General features: G+C 45.6%; 1 pseudogene; it reads right to left on the minus strand.

Annotated features, from left to right (window-relative positions):
* Window positions 1–371: 371 nt before the first annotated feature.
* On the minus strand, window positions 372–465 carry LOC115833420 (annotated as a pseudogene).
* Window positions 466–5,533: the final 5,068 nt, after the last annotated feature.

A 5,533-nucleotide genomic window follows, 5' to 3' on the forward strand; every position in this document is an offset into this window, starting at 1 on the left:
ACACAGATCCTTGGGCTTCCACTCCGGATTTGCTGACTCAGCAACTCTGGGGGTGGCACCCAGTAATCTGGGTTTTAGCAAGCCTTTGGGGTGATTCTAGTGCACAGGGACGTCTGAGAACTGCTGTACTGAACTGTATGTGTTAGTGCAGGGAGCAGGGGAGCAGTTAAGCCTAAAGTTTGGGCAATGGACCCATCCCTGGGAGTTGACATTCAGTTAGAGGTTGCACGCATGCACAGCGCACACACACACACACGCACACACACACACACACACAGTAGCACTTACTCTGTTTGCACAATAGTCCCTGACCCATCCACCCTTCTGTTGTCGGCCTTGAATTAGATTTGTTATTGTATTTTATTTGTTTTAATTATATGGAGCACTTCGTGAACTTGTGCAGGGGTCACGCTAATCTTATCTATATAGTTCCAACTTTAGTATATGGGGTGCTGAAATGAGCACTCAAATTAGGTTTGATTACAGCAAAATTAAGGATTCCTTTCCATAAAGGACAGCACAGATAGAATTAACAGACAGACAACAGATGGGGAGAAGACATTTGCTGTTTAAAAGCAACAGGAGATTAATGGATAAAATATACAAGAACATTCTACAAAACAACGAGAAAAAGACCCAACAGGAAAATGAGCAAAGCATATGCATAGGCAATTCTCAGGAGAAGAAACTGAAAAGGCTGGCAGGTAAGTATGTGAAGAGATGCTTGGATCCCAGATTCATTAGTAATCAGAGAAATGGAAATGACAACAATGACATAGGATACACACATGTCAGATTGGCAAAAATCAGCTGTATGATGCCAAGTGTTGGCTAGAATAAGCAGAAAGAGGAGGCATTGGGTGCTGCTGCTGGGAGTCCTGCTAGATGGATGCAGGCGCTTTGGAGAGCCACCTAGTAGCATTAAGCCAAATCGTGTCTGTGCCCACACTGTCCCAGTAAGCCCATTCCTGGGTATAACCTCAAGAAATTCTCCTGCAGGCCCACAAAGGGACTGAGTTTCTTGGGGCTGCTGTAACAAAGTATCACAAACTCAATGGCTCAAAACAACAGAAATGTATTCTCTGATACTTCTGGAGTCAAGAGGTCCAAAATCAGTACCCTTTGGCTGAACCCCAGGTGTCAGCAGGGCCATGCTCTTTCAGGAGGTTCTGAGGGGTCTCTACTCCTTGCTTCTTCCGGCTTCTGGTGGCTGCCAGCCTTCCCTGGTCTGCGGCTGTATCACTTTGATGTTCAAGGCCAGCATCTTCAAATCTCTCCGCTCCCTCTTCACTCTGCCTTCTCTGTGTGAGTGTCAAATCTACCTCTGCCTCTCTTTTATAAGGATACAAGAGTAGTGGGCTGAATAATGTCCCCGCAAATTCACATTCACTTAGAACCTCAGAAAGTGACCTTATTTGGAAATACGGTCTTTGAAGATGTAATTCGTTAAGATGAGGTCATACTGGAGTAGGAGGGGCCCTTAATCCAATTTCTGCTGTCCTTATAAGAGGACAAAAGGACAGACAGACAAGGAAGGCCGTGTGAAGATGAGGCAGAGGTTGGAGTAATGCTGCCACAAACCAAGGAACACCTGAGTCCACTAGAATCCGGAAGAGGTGAGGAGGGGATTCGGAGGCACTGTGGCCCTACTGACACCTTGATTTCAGACTTCTGGCCTCCAGAACAGTGAGAGAGTAGATTTCTACTGTCTTAAGCCACCAAATTTGTGGTACGGTACTTTGTTACAGCAACCACAGAAAACCAATACAACATGTGACTTCATTTCCAGCCCACCCTGATAACCCAGGATAATCTCCCCGTCTCAAAATCCTCAACAGGATCACATCTGCGAAGACCCTTTTTCCATATAAGGCAACATTCACAGGCTCCAACCATTAGGACTTGATACCTTTGGGGTCCATCTTGAGCCTGCTATAGGGACCCGTGCAAGGATGTAAAGTTCCTTTTGAAAATGCCATCCTACCGGGTACGGTGGCTCATGTCTGTAATCCCAGCACTTTGGGAGGCCAAGGTGGGAGGATTATCTGAGGTCAGGAGTTCAAGACCAGCCTGGCCAAGATGGCGAAACCCCCATCTCCACGAAAAATACAAAAATTAGCCAGGCATGGTGGCACACGCCTGTAATCCCAGCTACTCGGAAGGCTGAGGCACGAGAATGGCTTGAACCCGGGAGGTGGAGGTTGCAGTGAGCCAAGATCACACCACTGCACTCCAGCCTGGGCGACAGAGTGAGACTCCATCAAAAAAAGAAAGGAAGGAAGGAAGGAAGGAAGGAAGGAAGGAAGGAAGGAGAAAATGCCATCCTATCTTGACTATGCTTGGGAAGGAAAGAGAACCTGACTTTTAATGTCTTGTCTGTTAGTACCAAGGCCAGAGGGAAAAGGGGAACAACACTTTATTGTAACCTTTTCTTTATCCTCCACAAAGGCCTTTTAGCAGAACTGACCTTAAATGTTTTAAAATCTAACAACAACAAGAAAAATGTGATGTGGCATTCACCTGTGCTCTTATCTGGGCTCTTCTTGATCCACTTAGGGATTCATATTTCCGGGTTCACCGACAGCTGCTTAACTTTGCTATTCATTTCTGCCCACCTCCTCACACCCACTGTTGCAGTCATACCCACGAGACCCAATTTGCAAATACAGGTGAGGAATCAGGCAGTAGTTTTTCATCTCCGAAGATGCCTTAACAGCCTGCTCCAGGTCTGTGCTCTTCATGAGCAAATATTTCATTTGAGCCTCGCCATATTTGACACAGTTGGCAGTCCCTGTTCAAAACTGAAACTAGTGCTAAAAACAAAATTCATGTAGAGACAGCAACGTATTCTTAGTTGTTTGCTTGGGAGACAGGGATTTGGCCAAACCAGGCAAGGGAAGATGAGAGAGCAGGCAGGAGTAACTTGCCTTGTTTGCCTCCCCATAAATGTTCCTTGCTGCCTGCTAAGGGAGGCCTTCAGCCAATCATTCAGCCCCTAGAGGCTCAAGTTATTCATCTGTACAATGAGGTTGGAACTAGACAAGTGTTTTCACACTCTGTTGGTGGAAGGTCCTGGGAGGTGCCTCAGGAGCCACCATTGAGGGGATTTAGCAGGTGGGGATCTGGACCTCGTTTTTCAATCATCACTCCTCTGTTTGCATCTGTTGTTTCTACAGGCAATGATTTCATTTGAAAAGTAATTGATTTTGGTGCTAAGAAAATCATTAGAGACTGAGCATGGTGGTTCATGCCTGTAATCCCAACACTTTGGGAGGCCGAGGAGGATTGCTTGAGCCCAGGAGTTTGAGACCAGCCTGGGTAGCATATTGGGACCCTGTCTTTACTAAAAACAAAACCAAATTAGCTGGGCATGGTGGTGCCCAATTGTGGTCCCAGCCACTTGGGAGGCTGAGGTGGGAGGATTGCTTGAGCCTGGGAGGTCGAGGCTGCAGTGAGCCATGATTGCATCACTGTACTTCAGCCTGGGCAACAGAGCGAGAGCCTGTCTCAAAAACAAACAAACGAAAAAACCCATAGCTTGGACTAGATGAACTCTAAAGACTCTGTGTTAGTTTCCTGTTATGGCTGCCATAACAAAGTAGTACAAACTAGGGGGCTTTGAACAACAGGAATATTTAGTCTTTCACAGTTCTGGAGGCCGGAAGTCTAAAATCAGTAATTCTGGGTTGAAACCAAGGTGCTGGCAGGGCCCTGTTTCCTCTGGAAGCTCTAAGGGAGAATCCACTCCTTGTCTCTTCCAGCTTCTGGCAACTTCCTGCATTTCTTGGCTTAAGGACGCATCACTCCAGTCTTTAAGACCAGCATCTTCAAATCTGTCTCTGCTCCAGCTTCACATCACCTTCTCATCTGTGCATCAAATCTTTCTCTGCCTCCCTCATAAGGATATATGTGGTTGCATGTAGGACCTACCCAGATAATCCAGAATAGTGTCCCCATCTTAAAATCCTAAACGTGATCGCATCTACATAAACCTCATTTTATTTATTTATTTATTATTTATTTATTTATTTATTTATGCCATTTAAATTACCATTATTGTGGGTAATAAGACAGAGAGGAAACAAAACAAGTAAGTTAACACTCACAGGTTTTGGTGGTTAGAATGTGGATCTCTACTGGGGGACCAATTTGTAGCCAACCACAGGACCTTTCAAAAATAAGGCTCTAAGATCCCCTTTCCCCCAAATAATTCCTATCTCAGTAGCTTTCTATACATTCTTATGTCTTAAAGAACTAAAAGAAGACCGGGTACGGTAGCTCACGTTTATAATCCCAGCACTTTGGGAGGTCAAGGTGGGTGGATCATGAGGTCACGAGTTCAAGACCAGCCTGGCCAACATGGTGAAACCCCTGTCTCTACTAAAAACAAAAAAATTAGCTGGGCATGGTGGCAGGTGCTGGTAATCCCAGGTACTCGGGAGGCTGAGGCAGAGAATTGCTTGAACCCAGGAGGCGGAGGTTGCAGTGAGCCGAGATCACACCACCGCACTCCAGCCTGGACAACAGAGTGAGACTCTGTCTAAAAAACAAACAAACAAACAAACAAAACCGAAAAGTACAGCATTACTTTTTATTTAACTCAGGAACAGGGAACCCAAACTTGAGTCCTTCATCATGAAAGATTGTAGATTTGAGAGCCGTGCCTGAGCTGAGATGTTTTTATTTCTGCTAAAGTCTAGTGGAGGCTGGGCACAGCAGTTCATCCCTGTAATCCCAGCACTTTGGGTGACTGAGGCGAACAGATCACTTGAGGCCAGAAGTTTGAGACCAGCCTGGTCAACATGGCAAAAACCTGTCTCTACTAAAAATACGAAAGTTAGCCAGGCATGGTGGTACGCACCTGTAATCCCAGCTACTTGGGAAGCTGAGGCACGAGAATTGCTTGAACCTAGGTGGAGGTTGTAGGGGGCCGAGATCGCACCACTGCACTCCAGTCTGGGCAACAGAGCGAGACCCTGTCTCAACAACAACAACAACAACAAGCCTAGTGGAAATTTTGAGTTGGTTTTCGTTTTGCTTTGGTTGGCTTTGCTGCCAGAAGATAGCATGTACCATGCATAACCACAGGGCAATATAAAGAGAAACACCAAATGCTGGCCCCAGGGCACAAGTTAGGACCACAGGTTTTGGTACCTGCTTCCCAGCTTAAGCTCTTTCCTTTGCCCTGTGACCTGGCAACATCCTGTCTACCCCCTGATAGTGGGGATAACATCTGTGAGGACTCCCAGATCCTCAGAATTACCTCACAGGTACCTGTACCTTCTAGGATCTGTTTGAAAAATGTTTTGTTGCATAGGTTTTTTTCCTCCCTTTATAACTGTATTTTTTCTGGTCATAAAAGTAATTCCCGATTAGTATCAAATAGTATAAAGAAATAGAATTTTTAAAGAGACTCTACCTCCAAAAAAAAAAAAAAAAGAAGAAAGAAAAAAGAAATAGAATGAAAGATCACCCGTTGGGCCAGGCGCGGTGGCTCATGCCTGTAATCCCAGCACTTTGCAAGGTCGAGGCG

This window comes from Nomascus leucogenys, chromosome X, assembly GCF_006542625.1.
Source record: "Nomascus leucogenys isolate Asia chromosome X, Asia_NLE_v1, whole genome shotgun sequence".
NCBI classification, from domain to species: domain Eukaryota; kingdom Metazoa; phylum Chordata; class Mammalia; order Primates; family Hylobatidae; genus Nomascus; species Nomascus leucogenys.